Below are 21,496 nucleotides of genomic sequence, written 5' to 3'. Positions count from 1 at the left end.
TCTGTCAAAAACAGTCCTGATCTTTCAGTGAGACAAGACCCCCTAAAGCACTGTGCCAGCAGCATGCTCTCTCTGTGTGACAACTCTGTTTTGATGTCATATTTATTGCAGTAATCAGAATAAAGTTAGGACACCTTATATACCAATTAATGGGGCTACTGCAACTTTACTGACAGGTGGAGTTTGCAGCTGACAGTTCACTCTAAATGGATCCCTATCAGAGGAGGCTGGTGGAAGGAGCTATAGGAGGAGGGGGTCATTGTAATGGCTGGAATGGAATGGTGTCAAACACATCAAATATATGGAAACATCATGTTTGGAAACCACATGAAAATATGTTTGACTCCGTTCAAAAATTCCATTCCAGATATTACAATGAGCCTGTCTTATAGTTCCTCCCACCTGTTGCCTCTGATCCCTATACAGTTTAAACAAAGAAGGATGGATAACTGAGTGCCTGTATCGCAGCTCTTTGTCTATACCAGAGAGCACAGTACCCTATACTATAGTGTGACGCAGTACTGTCCCTCCACATGGTGGCTGTATCGAGCTGTCATTGTTTTATTATTCTATAGATGGGCCAGCAATGACCTTCTGGAAGCTGTCAGAGAGGAAGGGCCACAGCCTCACCACCTTCCATTTCAAAGACCGTTTACTGGCCAGTCTCTCAAATAATATGAAGTGTTGACTGTAATCCACTCTAGATGAGATCATTTGCCTACACTAAATGCATCAACTAAATCAAGTCAAATTGTATTAGGTCACATGCACCGAATACAACAGGTGTACAACACTGTGTACCTTACAGTGAAATGCTTACTTACGAGCCACTAACCGACAGTGCAGTTTAAAAAAATAATAAGAATAAGACGTAAAAGTAACAAGTAATTAAAGAGCAGCAGTAAAAAAAAAATATATATATATACAGGGGGGTACTGGTACATAGCCAATGTGCACGGGCACTGGTTAGTTGAGGTAGTATGTACATGTAGGTAGAGTTAATTAAAGTGACTATGCATAGATGACAACAGAGAGTTGCAGGGGGGGGGGGGGGGGGGGCAATGCGAGTAGTCTGGGTAGCCATTTGACAAGATGTTCAGGTGTCTTGTGACTTGGGGGTAGAAGCTGCTTAGAAGCCTCTTGGACCTAGACTTGGTGCTCCGGTATCGCTTGCCGTGTGGTAGCAGAGAGGAGGGTGGCTGGAGTCTTTGACAATTTTTAGGGGCTTCCTCTGACACCGCCTGGTATAGAGGTCCTGGATGACAGGGAGCTTGGCCCCAGTGATGTACTGGGCCGTTCGCACTACCCTCTGTAGTGCCTTGCGGTCGGAGGCCGAGCAGTTGCCATACCAGGCAGTGATGCAACCAGTCAGAATGCTCTCAATGGTACAGCTGTCGCCCCTTTTGAGGACCTAAGGACCCATACCAAATATTTTCAGTCTCCTGAGGGGGAATAGGTTTTGTCGTGCCCGCTTCACGACTGCCATGGTGTGCTTGGACCATGTTAGTTTGTTGATGTGGACACCAAGGAACTTAAAGCTGTCAACCTGCTCTACTGCAGCCCTGTCGATGCGAATGGTGGCGTGCTCGGTCCTCTTTTTCCTGTAGTCCACAATCATCTCCTTTGTCTTGATCACGTTGAGGGAGAGGTTGTTGTCCTGGCACCACACAGCCAGGTCTCTGACCTCTATAGGTTGTCTCATCAGCAAATGTAATAATGGTGTTTGAGTCGTGCCTGACCGTGCAGTCATGAGTGAGTGAGGAATGTATATGCTCTCTTGGAGCAGCAGGTAGCCTAGTGGTTAGAGCGTTTGGCCAGTAATTGAAAGGTTGCTGGATCGAATCCCGAGCTGACAAGGTAAAAATGTCGTTCCGCCCCTGAACAAGGCAGTCCCATAAGACTTACCTCGTTGGCTCAGCCACTGTTCCCTGGTAGGCTGTCATTGTAAATAAGAATTTGTTCTTAACTGACTAGGTTCAAATAAAATTCCTGTTAGACTTGCCTGTCTGATAACTATTGTAAACAGTAGTGTAATGCCAGAGTTTTCTGTCCCAGCTCTATGTTCACAGAATTTACTGCAGTTGAATTTGCATTGGTTTACTAAAACCCCTACAGAGAACAGCTGAGGCCAGTCGTGATCCTCTGTCCAGTGCTGGCCACTTTGTCTGCATGTCCCTTGGGTAACTTTTGCATTTCAATTGGGTATTGATCTTTCCACATTGATCATTCTCCACCTAGAGGACTAGATCAAACACTAGGTGGTTATCTCAGACTTGTTGTTGTGTTGCCATGTGAAGGGCCAGTGATAATTCATGATGTTGGAACTTCCCAAAGTCTGTTATCCTACTTTCCCTTCAGATGATTGGTATCATTTTTTGTTATAACTAGGCAAGTCAGTGACAGTCTAGGAATGACAGTCTAGGAACAGTTTGTTAACGGTCTTGTTCAGGGGCAGAACAACAGATTTTTCCCTTGTCAGCTCGGGATTCGATCTAGCAACCTTTCGGTTACTGGCCCAACGCTTTAACCACTAGGCTACCTGCCACCCCATGATGCATTATGTGGCATGACTTAAGACTAGTGTCTCCCCATATGATTTGTTTAAACAAAACTAGAAAACTGAGGTATCAAATATTCTCTGGGAGTAAGAATTTAGTCAATATCTCTGTGTTATAATTTTGAGCTCATTTGAAGTATTGTATTTCTGAGTCTGCCTGTAGAGGTATAATACTATGAGCCTAAGACTACACAGTGACATCTTTACTCTCGTTCCCAAAATACGAGTGGATATGAGATTTTCTAACCTGTGCTTCAGTGAAGTAGCAGAATTGTCTTGCGGCGAATCTCACACTTCACAATACCAATATGACTTGCAAGGCATTGCAGCTTAATGTCTGCTCCAATCCTGCAGTGGCATCGTGAGAGAGAGTGATGTAGAGCCATTATTTCCATTTACCACTTGAGGGAGCGGTAACCATGAAAATCTACTCAACACAAGGTAATGGCACATATAGGCTCAGGGAATTCACCCATGAGAGGGGCCCATCATCAATGGCACATAATTACAAAACACTCCTAAAATCTTGAATAGCAGACATGATGCAGTGGTGAGCCACAATAATCTGTCATTCAGGTTCCAGAAAGCTAATATTTACATTTCAGCAGACACTTCTATCAAGACAGACTTACAGGAGCAATTAGGGTAAAGCACCTTGCTCAAGGGCACATTTTTCACCTCGACAGCTCTGGGATTCAAACCAGCAACCTTTTGGTTACTGGCCCAACACTCTTAACTGCTTGGCTACCTGCCACCCTATCTCTGTAATGCAAGTCTTTACTGAATAAGAAGTATGTATACGTTTTGTCTCATGTTTTCAAGGAGGCTATTTCAGGCCATCGGTCTTATCCCCCTATGACAAAGCTCCAGTATAGTGTGTCTGTGTGTGTTACCCAAGTGAGACATGACGAGTTCTACCTGGAGAGAGAACTGAGATGGGAGCTTTGGAGTTCTGAGGCTTACTGTAGCCTACATCTCACAGGAAACAGAGGATACTTAGCCCTGTGCAATATGTCATGTCAGAAGCACACAATTGTTGGAATACTGCAGACCTGCTCCAACACAACCTGCTATCAGATGGATTTCCATCCGAATATTAGCTGGGCATTGAATGATTAATAAGCAGGTTCTAGATGAAAATCTGGGGGACTTCTGTGTCTGTTAATTGTACTCCCAATACGTTTCTGTCAGGTTTTCCTTTAGCATTTCCTGAAACAGCAACAAAAAAGGCATTTCTGATTGGGTAAGGGTGCGGCTTACATATCAAGAAGACTCCTTCCTTTTGTAGATAAGACAAGTGCTTTAACTCTCAGTTGAATGTAACATGAGTGTTTTTCTGGGCTTAGTGGGCTCAACGGACAGGTGATTATCGTATTTTCTGGAGTGTGAAGCAGTCTGTAGAAGACTCAAAGCTTCTAGGCCCAGTCCATTAGGGCCCATTCTAGTGACAATGGCCCATTCTACCTGGGGGCACCTAAATCACAAGCAGTGGGGCAGAGAGTAGGCTAAATCTCCCTCTCACAGCTTTTGTTGTGACTAGAATTTGTCAGACAGAAAGTGACCGTGAAGATGTACTGGATCTGAAGTCAGCATTCGCATTCATTGCACGTATATTTAAATCACCAATAGTATGAAGCTTCTGTTTTAATTGTATCATTCATTTGCTAGTCTGGTTGTTTCTGTCTGTACATTGAGTTTTTTTAGCAGGACAAAGTGGGCCAATTTGGCTTTGGTATTGACCCTCACCACACAAGTAGTTTTAGCTTTCTCTGAGAAGCATTTGCATGTTATTTCTTTGGTAGATGTGCTGTGTTTGCCTTTTTCATGGTGGTTATTTGTGGATATGGTTTAGGCCCTCAAGGGATTATTTCTAAATGAAGTTGAATAGAGGAAAGAAGGTTCTCCATCATCTCTGCATTCAACTATCTTGTCTGGAGACTTTATCTACCCAACATAGCCATAGATAAAAGAGACTGTCATTAAAATATAACATCGTCAAACAGGGAGCCACTTCATTGTTCATGTTTGTCATATATTTTTGTCTGGGAGGGGAGACGGCAGACGTAAACAGAACGGGGCAGGAGGGCAGCTTCCAATCAGATACACCTCTGCAGACTTGCATGTCGCCTCAGTCCAAAGTCAATTATGCAGCCTGCTCTGCTCTCTTCACATTTTCTGCCTGGCTGCTGATTCAAAGAGGGGCCCTATTCTCCGCCAGAAGGAATCAAAGTGTGAGATAATCTGAGGGGACTTCTGTGAAATTCGATGACTGAAGAGGGACCGGGACTTTAAGCCACTCCAATTGGAGGTTACGGTTCTGGCCAACTCATCACAGCTCACCTGGACAGGTCAGTAATTGTGGGCAGACGGCCATCCCTAGCGACTCGCCTGAGACCCACACACGACTGTCACTCAGCCGTCACCTCATATCGAGCTCTTCATCTCCACTCCTCATCCTCTGTCATCCATCTATTACCCTCCGTCCTACTCCGTCGATCCTAACGCCTGAGGAAGATCCAACCTGGACCCTTCTAGAACCCTCCCCTGCAAGGAAGGAAGAGAGAGGGGGAGGCTGTGAAATTGAGATCAGATTTCCAAGCCAGATATTTGCTAACTTTGCAACACGGTGAAAATAGATTTTTTTGACTTTTTAATGCTACACAAAGAAAAGATGAGAAAGACGGTGTGTATAAGGGGTCTCTGCATGACAGAGGGCATTAGTATTCCACGTAGCAGGGCCAGGGTCGGCCTGTCTTCCCCACGACGAAGCTGCATTAACAGACTGTCTGTAGGAGAAACCTCAGGAGACATGAACAACACTGGTCTTACCTGGCCCTGCATGTGAATGAAGTTGGATTCTCCCCACGCTGCCACGAACGACAGGGTGCTCTTACATTCACCAGCAGTAACCCAGCAAAAAGCACCTGCCGCATAAATGCAAAACACAGGAGATTAGAGGGGCAGGATGGGATTCGGGATGTGCTGGCTTGACAAAGTTTCAGATTTAGAGAGCACATTTGCATAAAATGACTGACTGCCATAGAAGGTTTAGGTGGATGGACTGTAGCATTGATTTCTTATTAAAACCCAAGACTGTTGGAAATATATGATGAAAGAATAGCCAGCAGCCAACAGTGAGAGCAGAAAAGTGAATAATTTCTGCCCATGGTCCATTACAGTAGGTAGTGATGGAGGATGTATTTTTATCGATGTACACTTACGTAGTATTCTAAACAAGTCAATAAAATCACGCCCTTCATTTACATATTAAATCCTTTGCCAAAATACCACTTTATTTGAGCTTTATGATTTAGAAGACCAGAGAGACCAGATGAGGCCCCTTACGTTTTTTTTTATAGAAACATTCTGATCTTGTGTGGCTGAATTCTCTCTCCCTCTCTCCTACTTCCCTGTTTCTCTCTCCTACTTCCCTCTTTCTCTCTCCCCCTTCCACTTCTTTCTCTGTCAACATTGTTTCAAAATTCTAAGCAGAAGACGCCTAATTTGAATGATCTTGCAAGGGGGCCTAATACTTTTTTGCAAATCCTTTGCTTTTAACGGGAAAACGCTGTGCATTGAGTGGACAGCTTTTAATACTGCTCTGACGTTGACTTGCTTTCTCAGTATTTGAGTGATCCCTAAAGCAGCAGCAATGTCCCTAATGACATTGCCATGGACTTCAGTTTATGCACGGTGAATAACCCCTCTATAATATCCTATTTTCAAAATGTCCTGCTAAAGTTTCAATGTGCCCTTCAAAAGTAAACTTTCGCTCTGTTCAGTAATATTAGCAGTCAGTCCAGTTTAACATCAATATTTGAGTGTCTTTTTGGAAGACGGTATAGTTCGTTGTTGACACTGTAGTGTAGGTAGGGCTCTCTTGCTGTTGATAATCCTGATGATACTTTCACACCGCGACAGTGATTGTGATGCATTTCTCATGCCTACCTTATGGTAAGAGAGGTGTAGTGGGGTAATATCTGATATGTATATATTATATACACCTCACATGCGACCCATAATAAGACTATGCACTTAGCCTATTAAATATATTTATCTGACTCCATAAAGAGGATTTAGAAATATGCACAAAACTATAGTTGAGTTACAGTAATAGGAAATCAAGAAAGGTCTAAGAATTCTTTCAAATAGATAGCAAATAGATTTATTTAACATTGTAAAATGAATTATTACATTGTACAAGGCATAAGCTTAAGTTACAAAGCATTAGCAAGCATTACAAGGCATTATCTAGGCATGAAGATCCTAGAGTTACCAAAGCCAAGCATGAACATAACAGGCCTACTCAAGCCGAAGGCCTGGGCAGGATACAGGATAAGAGGCAGAATAAATGCATTTAATTCCATTTATAGCATTTGAAGGTGTGACTCTTTCAAACCAAAACCAACCACCATCGAGCAATTAAACGATACCAAGTTACAGTAACCTGACACCCAGGCCCAATCTCCACAGGATGTCACAGCATCGAAAGGCTTGTGTGTGGGATGAGACAGTGGAGATAAGGCAGAATTGCTAAAGACGATAAAACCCTTTGCATAGACCAGTTCGAGTTCACCCTGTCCAGATACAAGTTACCACAGAGGTCATACATCCATATAGATAGCATCAGAGTTATCCCCAGGGGACAAGTTTTAGATAGATACCAGACATGGAAGCAATCGCATCACGAACATACATTTAAATAATCAGTCCTCTGGTTACTGTAACAGAGAGATACATGTTGGCACTTCAGAGAGGGAAGGGCTGACTAGTCCTTGGGCATTGTCTTTTTTGTTTTGCTGGGCCTTTTGCCATGCGGCCGGAGGTGACAGACAGCACATAAATTAGGGACGCGTCTATAGAGGCACTTGACAGAAATTGATGGTCTATGCTCTTGCATAGTTTATTGATTCATTATGGCATGAGTAATGGGCAGTAACTTATGGCAGAACATATTTACAGTCTCATCTGGGATCTGTTGCTACAGTATCATGGATATCATTACCTTTTTGGGTTACATTGAAACCGTTGTCAACTTATGGTTCATTGCTTTATGTGTCTTCCAGCCTCCAAGACAATGTAATAAGGTATTTGCATATTTGCATATTGCACCCATGACCTGGGAGAGCCTTGTGTTTTTTGACTACATGCTGTGAAAACACCTCGTTATCCATCTTCCCTCTTCATACCAGCAGATCAAGACCAGCCTCGCCAGTGAAGAACTGTGTATCAGTTCTTTTTAACAGTAAATTGCCTGTCTTGCAAAACAGCTTGTTGGGTAAAAATAAAAAATTCCCAGGACCATAAATACAAATTCCATCTAGACACCGTTGCCCTAGAGCACACAAAAAACTATACATACCTCGGCCTAAACATCAGCGCCACAGGTAACTTCCACAAAGCTGTGAACAATCTGAGAGACAAGACAAGAAGGGCCTTCTATGCCATCAAAAGGAACATAACATTTGACATACCAATTAGGATCTGGCTAAGAATACTCAAATCAGTTAAATAACCTATTGTCCTTTATGGTTGTGAGGTCTGGGGTCCGCTCACCAATCAAGAATTCACAAAATGGGACAAACACCAAATTGAGACTGCATGCAGAATTCTGAAATACAACGTTGTACAATTTAAAAAACAAATAATGCATGCAGAGCAGAATTAGGCCATTACCCGCTAATGATCAAAATCCAGAAAAGAGCTGTTAAATTCTACAACCACCTAAAAGGAAGCAATTCACAAACCTTCCTTTGTCGTTGTCATCATCTGACACTAATTAGCATAACGCAACAGACATAAATATTACTAGAAAATATTCCTATTCATGAAATCACAAGTGAAATATATTGAAACACAGCTTACCCTTTTGTTAATCACCCTGTCATCTCAGATTTAGAAAATATGCTTTACAGCCAAAGCAAGACAAGCATTTGTGTAAGTTTATCGATAGCCTAGCATAGCATTATGTCCAGCTAGCAGTAGGCAACTTGGTCACGAAAATCAAAAAAGCAATCAAATTAAATCGTTTACCTTTGATGAGCTTTGGATGTTTTCACTCACGAGACTCCTAGTTAGATAGCAAATGTTCCTTTTTTCCAAAAATATTATTTTTGTAGGCGAAATAGCTCCGTTTGTTCTTCACATTTGGTTGAGAAATCGACCGGAAATTGCGGTCATGAAAACGCAGAAAAATATTCCAAATTAGCTCCATAATAGCGACAGAAACATGGCAAACGTTGTTTATAATCAAACCTCAAGGTGTTTTTCAAATATCTATTGGATAATATATCAACTGGGACAGTTGGCTTTTCAGTAGGACCGAAAGGAATAATGGCTACCTCTGTATTTTACGCAAGAATCACTCAGAGCCATCAGGTAACCACTTACGCAATATAGTCGCTTACGCTCATTCTTCAACATAAATGCGTGAAACTAAGTAAAAATGCTGTAGACACCTTGGGGAATACGCAGAAAAAAGAATCTGGTTGATAGCCCATTCACTGCTCAATAGGGACGCATCGGAACGCAGAGCTTTCAAAACATGAGTCACTTCTGGATTGGATTTTTCTCAGGCTTTCGCCTGCAATATCAGTTCTGTTATACTCACAGACAATATTTTTACAGTTTGGGAAACTTTAGATTGTTTTCTATCCTAAGCTGTCAATTATATGCATATTCTAGCATCTTGTCCTGACAAAATAGCCCGTTTACTCTGGGAACGTTATTTTTCCAAAAATGAAAATACTGCCCCCTAGTTATTAACAAAGTCATCACCTACAGAGAAATAAACCTGGAGAAGAGCCCCCTAAGCAAGCTAGTCCTAGGGCTCTTCACAGACACAAACAGACCCCACAGAGCCACAGGACAGCAACACAATTAGACCAACCAAATCATGAGAAAACAAAAAAAAATATTACTTGACACAATGGACAGAATTGACAAAAAAACTGAGCAAACTAGATTGCTATTTGGCCCTAAACAAAGACAATACAGTGGCAGAATACCTGACCACTGTGACTGACCCAAAATTAAGGAAATCTTTGACTATGTACAGACTCAGTGAGCATAGCCTTGCTATTGAGAAAGGTAGCCGAAGGCAGACCTGGCTCTCAAGAGAAGACAGGCTATGTGCACACTGCCCACAAAATGAGGTGTAAACTGAGCTGTACTTCCCAACCTCCTGCCAAATGTATGACCATATTAGAGACACATATTTCCCTCAGATTACACAGACCAACAAATAATTTGAAAACAATCTATTGGGTGAAATACCACAGTGTGCAATCACAGCAGCAAGATGTGTGACCTGCAACCAGTGAAGAACACCATTGTAAATACAACCTATATGTATGTTTATTTATTTTCCCTTTTGTACTCTAACTATTTGCACATCATTACAACACTGTATATAGACATATGACATTTGAAACATCTTTATTCTTTTGGAAATGTAATGCTAACTGTACATTTTTTTATTGTTTATTTCACTTTTGTTTTATCTATTTCACTTGCTTTGGCAATGTAAACATATACAGTGCCTTGCGAAAGTATTCGGCCCCCTTGAACTTTGCGACCTTTTGCCACATTTCAGACTTCAAACATAAAGCTTTATTTTTTTGTGAAGAATCAACAACAAGTGGGACACAATCATGAAGTGGAACGACATTTATTGGATATTTCAAACTTTTTTAACAAATCAAAAACAGAAAAATCGGGCGTGCAAAATTATTCAGCCCCCTTAAGTTAATACTTTGTAGCGCCACCTTTTGCTGCGATTACAGCTGTAAGTCGCTTGGGGTATGTCTCTATCAGTTTTGCACATCGAGAGACTGAAATGTTTTCCCATTCCTCCTTGCAAAACAGCTCGAGCTCAGTGAGGTTGGATGGAGAGCATTTGTGAACAGCAGTTTTCAGTTCTTTCCACAGATTCTCAATTGGATTCAGGTCTGGACTTTGACTTGGCCATTCTAACACCTGGATATGTTTATTTTTGAACCATTCCATTGTAGAGTTTGCTTTATGTTTTGGATCATTGTCTTGTTGGAAGACAAATCTCCGTCTCAGGTCTTTTGCAGACTCCATCAGGTTTTCTTCCAGAATGGTCCTGTATTTGGCTCCATCCATCTTCCCATCAATTTTAACCATCTTCCCTGTCCCTGCTGAAGAAAAGCAGGCCCAAACCATGATGCTGCCACCACCATGTTTGACAGTGGGGATGGTGTGTTCAAGGTGATGAGCTGTGTTGCTTTTACGCCAAACATAACGTTTTGCATTGTTGCCAAAAAGTTCAATTTTGGTTTCATCTGACCAGAGCACCTTCTTCCACATGTTTGGTGTGTCTCCCAGGTGGCTTGTGGCAAACTTTAAACGACACTTTTTATGGATATCTTGAAGAAATGGCTTTCTTCTTGCCACTCTTCCATAAAGGCCAGATTTGTGCAATATACGACTGATTGTTGTCCTATGGACAGAGTCTCCCACCTCAGCTGTAGATCTCTGCAGTTCATCCAGAGTGATCATGGGCCTCTTGGCTGCATCTCTGATCAGTCTTCTCCTTGTATGAGCTGAAAGTTTAGAGGGACGGCCAGGTCTTGGTAGATTTGCAGTGGTCTGATACTCCTTCCATTTCAATATTATCGCTTGCACAGTGCTCCTTGGGATGTTTAAAGCTTGGGAATATCTTTATGTTTGAAGCCTGAAATGTGGCATAAGGTCGCAAAGTTCAAGGGGGCCAAATACATTCGCAAGGCACTGTATTTCCCATGCCAATTGTCACGAACGTCGTCAGGGAAATGACCGGACCAAGGTGCAGTGTGGTGAGCGTACATTTATTTTTATTATGAATGTTGCCAACAAAACAAGAAACGGCCGTGAAGCTTACTAGGGCTATAGTGCCACTAACAAAGACAACTACCCACAAAATACAAAGGAAAAAAGGCTGCCAAAGTATGACACCCAATCAGAGACAACGATAGACAGCTGTCCCTGATTGAGAACCATACCCAGCCAAAACATAGAAATAGAAAACATAGAAATAAAGAAACTAGAATGCCCACACTAGTCACACCCTAGCCTAACCAAAATAGAGAATAAAATTCTCTATGGCCAGGGCATGACACCAATAAGGCCCTTAAATTGATATTAAAATATAATATTGAGGGAGATGGAGGGGGAGACTCGTAGAAGTTGTGGCCAACACTCGATGCCAACTATTGAATTAGAGATTTACCACACACTGAGTCTGTCTGGATGTGTGCTGCATGGAATCTATTGAGAGATAGAATCATGCTTTCCCTTTTATGAACAGAAATGAGCTATCAGTTTAATCTCAAAAGGAGAAAGAGGCATACATAGAATATTCCTTACAGTGCATTCTGTGTTAAGGCCAGTGGTTAATTTGTTTCACCTTGTGGAATGGTGATCTAATTCTAGATGTAGTAGCAGTGCTCACTTGAAGACACGTCTGGGGGAGTTTCTGAAAAAACAGTTAAAGACGGGGCAGGTTCAGTAGAACAACTAGCAGTCTTTAGGAGTTACATTATCTCTGCTTATGTCACGATCGTCGTAAAGATGAGACCAAGGCGCAGCGTTGTATGTGTACATTCTCTTTATTAAAAGAATGAATACCGAACTAACAAAATAACAAACGAAATGCTATACAATAGAGTGCTGACATGCAACTACACATAGCCAAGATCCCACACCAGAAAGTGGGAAAAAGGCCTGCCTAAATATGATCCCCAATCAGAGACAACGATAAAAAGCTGTCTCTGATTGGGAACCATATCAGGCCAACATAGACATACAAAACCCCTAGACATACAACAACCCTAGCCATACAAAAACCCCTAGACATACAAAAACCTAGAGTACCCACCCAAGTCACACCCTGACCTAACCAAAATATATAGAAAACAGAGATATCTAAGGTCAGGGCGTAACAGCTTAAAGTGTATGTACATGTACTATTTGGGTGTGATACAGTTGTGTGTGTGTTTGTGTCAGATGTGGGTCCAATAATGTTACCTTAGAATACACAAAACTCCAGCTGAAATAGCATAAGCTGTAGCAGGCTGGTGGTGTTAGCATGCGGAACTCTCACTGGTGGTTGTGGGACAGACAGCTACACTCTGAGAAAAAAGCTGCTATCTAGAACCCTTTGAAGACCCCTTTTTAGTTCCAGGTAGAACCCTTTTGGTTCAAGGTTCTACCAAAAGGGTTCTTCAATGGGTTCTGGATCGCACCTTTTTTTCTAAGAGTGTAAAAAAAAAGGTTATATCCAGCAGATCAAACAAATGTCTCCTATCTCTTCTTCGGCACAATTACGGCAGGTGGTCCGACGCTACAGATCTCATTGTGTCAGATCTCAGCACTTAGAGCTCACTAGCCTTCCGCTTGCACGTATCCCTCCCCTGCTTTGATTTCCCTGTGGGCCCACATGTAGCCCTGACACATGCGTGGGCCTCTGAGGCTGTTCAAGTTGACACAGCTGTCCTTGCTCTTGTCTTCACACACTGTCTACCTGGAACTGCGAAGAGGAAACTGTCATACTTCATTATGGTATTACTTAGGCCTGCGAGTTTTGACATCTTGTTACCCAGCTAACACATGTTTCCATTTCAAGCAAAAGCTTTTCCTCAAGCAAAAATATGAGTTTGTTTGGTTCAGATGAATCAAGATGAATTGGTGTTACACAAAGACGAGGAAATGAACAGGTATATTCGTTACGATATAAATTCAGGGTTGGGTAGGTTACTTTCTAAATGTAATCTGTTACAGTTACTAGTTACTAGTTACTTGCGCCTCTTTTCAATTGAATGTCATTGAAAACAGAACGGTTTCATAGTGTCTTTTGTTGTTGCAAACATCCCTTTTGAATTTAAATGTAATCCAATAAGTAATCATGTAGTTTCTCAAAAGTATCTGAAATCTGATTACAACCCAGGCTGTAACACAACCGGCCGTGATTGGGAGTCCCATAGGGCGGCGCACAATTGGCCCAGCGTCGTCCTGGTTTGGCCGGTGTAGGCCGTCATTGTAAATAAGAATTTGTTCTTAACTGACTTGCCTAGTTAAATAAAGGTTTAAAAAAATGTTAACAATATTTTTGCTGGTGATGTAAAGAAAAACAAAAAAGGTAATCAGATTACATGTAACTTTTTACAGGTAATCAGTTACTCCTCAACCGTGGATATAATACATTGCCAAAATGTTTTGCTACATTGCCCATGCACATTTTCCCCTTAATGGTAAACGCCAGAATGATTGGGAGCCAATCACACGATGGTGTGGCATCTGTCCAGAGATAGTGTGAAGAGATAAGCTTGCTCCTGAGGAAGGAAGACAGCCAGAGGTAGACAAAGATGGATCTGTCTTATCTACCCAAACTCTGGCATCATGTGAAAGGTTGATTTAAGAAGTTCTGGGATAATTAAGCCTGAATTCAGTGCCTCTTCTACTTCCAGAATTCTTTCATTTGTTAACTTAAGAGACAAACACCCATAAACATTCTGAGCCAAATCTCTGTTCCACCCTCAAGGTGGCCATGTGATGAACAGCATGTTTTAATTGTGATGAAGAAGGAATGCACCTGTCCGTTTATAGTTGACAAGCTGCTCGGTCATGAAAATCAAGGCAATCTAGCTACCATTGTCTTACGTCAGATGGCGTCACTGCTTTTCGACGCTCGTCCCTGCAGGCGGAATCAAGGCGCTATCTAACGTAAGACAATGCCTTCCTACAACATCAAATCAAATTGTATTTGTCACATGTGCCGAATACAACAGGTGTAGATCTTACCGTGAAACACTTACCTACAAGCTCTAGTGGTCTAAGGCACTGCATCTCAATGCAAGAGGTGTCACTACAGTCCCTGGTTCGTTTCCAAGCTGCATCACATCTAGCCGTGATTGGGAGTCCCATAGAGCGGTACACAATTGGTCCAGCGTCGTCCGGGTTTGGCTGGTGTATGCTGTCATTGTAAATAAGAATTTGTTCTTAACTGACTTGCCTAGGTAAATAGATAAAAAATAACCAGCAGTTCAAGAAATAGAGTGAAGAAAATATTTTTTAAATGAACACAATAAAATTACATAACAATAATGAGGCTGTATATGGGGGTACCGGTACCGAGTCAATGTGCAGGGGTACAGGTTAGTCGAGGTCATTTGTACATGTAGGTAGGGGTAAAGTGACTGCATGGATAATAAACAGCGGGGGGTCAATGTAAATAGTCCGGTGGCCATTTGCAACTCTGCCTAGAAGGCCAGCATCCCGGAGTCACCTCTTCACTGTTGACATTGAGACTGGTGTTTTGCGGGTACTATTTAATGAAGCTGCCAGTTGAGGACTTGTGAGGCGTCTTTTTCTCAAACTAGTTGTCCTCTTGCTCAGATGTGCACTGGGGCCTCCCACTCCTCTTTCTATTCTGGTTAGCGCCAGTTTGCGGGGTTCTGAGATCTTCAGTTTCTTGGAAATTTCTCGCATGGAATAGCCTTCATTTCTCAGAACAAGAATCGACTGATGAGTTTCAGAAGAAAGGTCTTTGTTTCTGGCCATTTTGAGCCTGTAATCGAACCCACAATGCTGAGGCTCCAGATACTCAACTAGTCTAAAGAAGGCCAGTTTTATTGCTTCTTTAATCAGAACCATTTTCATAATTGCAAAAGGGTTTTCTAATGATCAATTAGCATTTTAAAATTATAAACTTGGATTAGCTAACTCAACCTGCCATTGGAACACAGGAGTGATGGTTGCTGATAATGGGCCTCCATATGCCATATTCCATTAAAAAAATAGTTTCCAGCTACAATAGTCATTTACAACATTAACAATGTCTACACTGTATTTCTGATCAATTTGATGTTATTTTAATGGAGAAAAAAATTCGAAGAGACCCCAAACTTTAGAACGGTAGTGGAGGTCCTGGATGGCAGGAAGCTTGGCCCCAGTGATGTATTGGTCCGTACACACTACCCTCTGTAGCGCCTTACAGTCAGATGCCGAGCAGTTGCCATACCAGGCGGTGATGCAACCGGTCAGGATGGTCTTGATGGTGCAGCTGTAGAACTTTTTGAGGATCTGGGGACTCATGCCAAATCTTTTCAGTCTCCTGAGGGGGAAAATGTGTTGTCGTGCCCTCGTCACAGCTGTCTTAGTGTTTTGGGACCATAGTTTGTTGGTGATGTGGACACCAAGGAACTTGAAATTCTCGACACGCTCCACTACAGCCCCGTCGATGTTAATGGGGGCCTGTTCCTGTAGCGCACAATCATCTCCTTAGTCTTGCTCACATTGAGGGAGAGGTTGTTGTCCTGGCACCACACTGCCCGGTCTCTGACCTCCTCCCTATAGGCTGTCTCATTGTTGTCGGTGATCAGGCCTACCACTGTTGTATCGTCAGCAAACTTAATGATGGTGTTGGAGTCGTGCTTGGCCACGCAGTCATGGGTGAACAGGGAGTACATGAGGGGACTAAGCACGCACCCCTGATGGGTTCCCGGGGTTGTGTGTTGTTGCCTACCCTTACTACCTGGGGGCGGCCCATCAGGAAGTCCAGGATCCAGTTGCAGAGGGAGGTGTTTAGTCCCAGGGTCTTTAGCTTAGTGATGAGCTTTGTGGGCAATATGGTGTTGAACGCTGAGCTGTAGTAAATGAACAGCATTCTCACATATTCCTTTTGTCTAGGTGGGAAAGGGTGGTGTGGAGTGCGATTGAGATTGCGTCATCTATGGATCTGTTGGGGCGGTATGCAAATTGGAGTGAGTCTAGGGTTTCCGGGATGGTGTTGATGTGAGCCATGACCAGCCTTTCAAATCACTTCATGGCTACTGACGTGAGTGCTATGGGGCGGTAGTCATTTAGGCAGGTTACCTTCGCATTCTTGGGTACAAGGACTATGGTGGTCTGCTTGAAACATGTAGGTATTACAGACTCGGTCAGGGAGAGGTTGAAAATGTCAGTGATGACACTTGCAGGTCCGCGCATGCTCTGAGTACACGCCCTGCTAATCCATCTGGCCCCGCGGTCTTGTGAATGTTGACCTGTTTAAAGGTCTTGCTCACATTGGCTACAGAGAGTGTGATCACACAGTCATCCGGAACAGCTGGTGCACTCATGCATGCTTCGGTGTTGCTTGCCTCGAAGCGAGCAAAAAAGGCATTTAGCTCGTCTGGTAGGTGCGTCACTGGGCAGCTTGTGGTTGGGTTTCCCTTTGTAGTCCGTAATATAAGCCCTGCCACATCCGACGAGCTTCATAGCCGGTGTAGTCAGATTCAATCGTAGTCCTGTATTGACGCTTTGCCTGTTTGATGGTTTTTCTGAGGGCATAGCGTGATTTCTTATAAGCGTCCGGATTAGTGTCCCGCTTCTTGAAAGCGGCAGCTCTAGCCTTTAGCTCAGTGTGGATGTTGCCTGTCATCCATGGCTTCTGGTTGGGCTATGTACGTATGGTCACTGTGGGGACGACGTCATCGATGCAATTATTGAAGCCGGTGACTGAGGTGGTATACTCCTCGATGCCATTGGATGAATCACAGAACATATTCCAGTCTGTGCTAACAAAACAGTCCTGTAGTGTAGCATCTGCGTCATCTGACCGCTTTACCTTCTTTATGTGCAGCACATTCTGAAGCATTGTCTTCTTGAGTAATACATTGTGATTCTCATTGCAATCGTAAACAACTTATGACCCAGAGATGATCCTTAGGAAGAAACTATTCAGGACCATATCTGTTCAGATGATTAGTATGCCTAACACAGACCAAGGGTATCTGAGAAAATGGTATACATTTGCAATCCTTGCATTATTTTGTGCATTAGTTATTAAATGATGAATCATCACAGAGAAAGTCCTTATGGCTGTAACCTTCACTTGTATTCCGTCTGAATAGCTATGCTCAGCTCTATGTTAATTTCTCTGTCTTCACAGACTGCTCAATACAATATAAACAAAATCATGTGTTGGCATTGCAGCATATGGTAATGTTTTTATAACAGCACAAGACAGATCATATTTGCAAGTGAAACAAAGTACAAACAATATAGCTGTCTATTTCTGCAGAGAAAGAAATGATGGCAGTTTGAAAATACAATAGCTAGTGAGCACTTCTCAAAGGAACAAGAAGCCAGTCGCAGGCCAATCGTTTTAACTCCAAGATGAGGACGTTTTAATTTAACATGGGAGGAATCAGAAATAATAGAATGATCATGAAGTTAGTGTGGCTATTCAGTGGAAATGAATGGAGCCTTTAGCTGAGGTAAGGCTTTCTGCCTGGGGTGATGAATGTGTGCAGGCTTATTATCGTTGTACTGTATGGTGATATCATCTCAGTCTCTCCTAAGTCCCCCGGTGCTGTGGAAGAGTGTCCTTGGTTTTGATTTACTGTCAGCTCAAATACTATCCCAGGACTGGAGTTATAGCAGGCACTTTTTATATTGGGAAACCACTGATTTCACTTGACTCAGTCATGCTGAGAACCATCAAGCCTAGATGAAAACCGTGTTATTCACTAATGCAACACACAGTTTAATAAGAAATATGGGGCCAAAAGGAGCAAGTGCATGATAAAAAATAAATCATATTTGCTGGTTAGATGAAAACACAAGCTACTGACTTTAGCTGTACCATTGATGGAAAGTATAACTTAATACCGAGGGTGATGAGTCTTTGACAGGGAAAAACAGAATTGATGTATATCCACTAGCACTGTGCTAAAAGTGAGGAAAATGGCCTAGCATATAAATCCCATTGTTGCCAGAGACACAGAAAGCCATTAACTGTCTCAAATGAGAATAGAGAGGCAAACCTTAATCCTAACATTAATGGCTGACGTTAGAGACAATAGCCAAACCATTGCTTGTTAATGTGGCTTAATTGCTTTTTGGGACCATAATGAAATATTTCAAGGAAATGTAAATGATTGAGGAATGCCCCCTCACTTAGTGTAAACCAGAGCATGACGGACAATGCAGCTAAAGTGCAGAGCGTTCCTGACATATGGCTATGAACGACAGGTCTTAGAATTGTGTTATTAATTATGGAGCTGAGTCAGAGGATGTTTGATGGACTGGTGGTTTTCCTTTTTTTACATTTTTTTTCTCACTCCAAATACAAACATACACATACAAATTTACAGACGCACACAAACGACTCCATCCCATCTGCCCAGACCCACATGCTCACACCCCCATCCATAGTACCTGCATTATTCTTTGTCATGTGGCCTCAAATTGGTCTGGTGGTTTTCTATTGATTCTAAGGAATTCTGTTCAAATTGAAGCTGATGAGAAAAAAGTATTTCAAGAAACTGTTATAACATATGGACATTTTGTGCACCGCAGAAGTAACGTAAACTCACCCCATTCGTACAAATGTGCGCAACCGAGACATTCAAACGAGACTACAAAGAAAACTAATGGGACTGTAGCGACTGTGTTGACTTCAAAATCTGGGGTGTGAACTAACTTTCTAATCAAGTGATGATCGACATGGTAATGGCTCTATACTATTGGAGAAAAGTTGAAAAAACGGACCCTCCATTACATCATGACGTGTCATGCCGTAACATACAGCACACATAAAGCAACTATTTCTGCCTTACAATCTCTCTCCACCAGGTGTAGCACTTCTCTCATCGTTTAAAAAATAAATGGACAGTGACGGGGTAAGGGGGGATACCTAGTCTTTTTTCTGCGTCATCACTGTAAGCGATCATGATTCTCAAAGCTGCTGTTTACTTCTGAAGATCACTTTAGCACCGCCCTAAAAACCAGATTCAAACTCGACACAAACCTTCCAATAGGTATGTAATGACACATTATATAAACTCTTTATAGTGTTTTATTTACATTTTAGAGGCGATAAGGTGATACGTTGGACACATCTCCTCTCCTTCTCACTATCACGCATTAGTTTCGCTTCCCCACCCGCCATTTTTAAAAAGCCCCGACGTAGCTCATTGCTCTCTTGAATTATGCAGAAACGGGCAGCGTGGAGGTCATGTCATTCATTTTGTTGGAAAGGGGAGAAATTGTGCTTTACAATGGTATTGACGCTACAGTTGATCTAGAATGATTACGTTTTTGGGGCGCTAAAATAAGGTAAATTGTACGGACCAAGGCGATGTACAAAAGTGAGTGAGTTTACGTTAACACAAAGAATAATGATAATGCTCTATGTTCTGTTTACATATAAAGTGGCAGTGAAGTCAAAAATGTGATTTTCCTGTGTTTTATATATATTTCCATATTATGAGGTTGGAATAATGCTGTGATATTGAGAAAATTATGATAATGCACTTATAGTGTAAGAGCTGTTTGAAATTTCACCTTGTTTGTTTTTTTGGACCCCCTTGTGACGACGAATAACAAAGAAAGTTTAGGCCTCTCTCTCAGACCACTCCCAGACAGTCCTAGCTACATTTTTGCTTGAGAAATTGCATTTAGCTAAGAAGCTATATTTGTTTATTTTTGGCCATTTGAATTGAAAACAATCACTCTAAGGTACTTAATTTCTACCCGGAAATGATTTGATATTGAGATAAAAATGGCTGCATTTTAACTTTAAAGTAATGAACTACTATCTTAAACCAAACATGTTCCTATAAAATGAAGCATGAAGAGTTTTTTTAAACATAATGCAAGATTCCTTAAAGTTAGAGCCCTTGCAATTTGCGTTTCCCAATAATTGCGAAACTGTGCCAAATCAATTCTCTGATCAATCAGTAGAATGTGTGTAAGATGTATGGATTGAAGGAAGTGGCAGAAGTGTTTATTAGTTTATTTCAATTGGGGGATCGGCGGTAGGGTTTGCGGGGAATAACAATAAAGGTATATTCTTTAAAAAGGTATGTATGTCTATATAGGTATGTATATGTATATATGTGTATATATATGCATGTGTGTATGGATATATATATTTACCCCAAAAATATGGGGGATTGGAAATTATGCAGACAATTACATTGGAAGCAACATTCTTTCCCGCAATATAAAGCTGATCCACCCTCTAAAATGTTTATATATATATATATTTTTTTTAAATAATAGTTCTCTGATCAACCTTGTCACTATATTTCTCAGCAGATTAGCATGTTGTCCTTACAGCCTGTCAATTGCCTCATATACACTTTGTATCAGCAGGTCTTGAAAATGAGAGAAGAAGAAGAAGAAACCTTCGATGAGCATCCAACTCACAGAGTTTAATGTCATTGTTGGTGGAATTGGAATACACCAAAAACACTTTCAAATGTTTGGCACTTTGGATAATTAGGTCATTTGAATACTTGTAAAAGATTGTTTGCTTGCCAAAGAGAGTTCATAATCACTTGTGTTAGTGATACCTGCAGACAGTAGTTGCACTCCTTTCGGGTGCAATAAAGAGGAGCTACTGTAGATGTGAAGGCTGCAATTTAAATTCTAAATTCCTTCTTGAATATTTACTCTTTCCTGACTGCAGGGTATACAGTATAAAAGGTTATACAGCATTTAATGAAATTACCAGCACCCACCAGCACCCAAAGCCTACAGTGTAAATAATATGATCATTCTGCTTCATTGGCTCTCTGTCATAATCCAAATGGAATCTTCTATTATATTGAGTTATATTTTCAGTTGTTTTTACTCTCTTTCTTCACTTTGGCTCAAAGTTTCATTGATCCCTTGGAGGGATACATCCCACATTCTCAACTCAAAAGAAATGGGAATTAAAAAAAAAAAGTCATGAAAAAGAGAGATGCGCTAGATGGAGGGAGGGAGAAGGAAATTATCTTGACTGTCAGTCGCACTTCTCCCCTGCAGAGTCGGTTCATCTCTCCACCGCCTGACATAATCGTCTGTAGATGACCCGTCGAGGGCTGCCGGCAGCAGAAGCAGGTGTCCCACTGATGGGGAGGAAAAATGCAGAGAAGCCGGAGAAATTCACCGCGTAATCCTTGG

The sequence above is a fragment of the Oncorhynchus kisutch genome, linkage group LG10 (assembly GCF_002021735.2).
Source record: "Oncorhynchus kisutch isolate 150728-3 linkage group LG10, Okis_V2, whole genome shotgun sequence".
In the NCBI taxonomy this organism is placed as follows: domain Eukaryota; kingdom Metazoa; phylum Chordata; class Actinopteri; order Salmoniformes; family Salmonidae; genus Oncorhynchus; species Oncorhynchus kisutch.
This window is presented reverse-complemented; position numbering follows the sequence as displayed.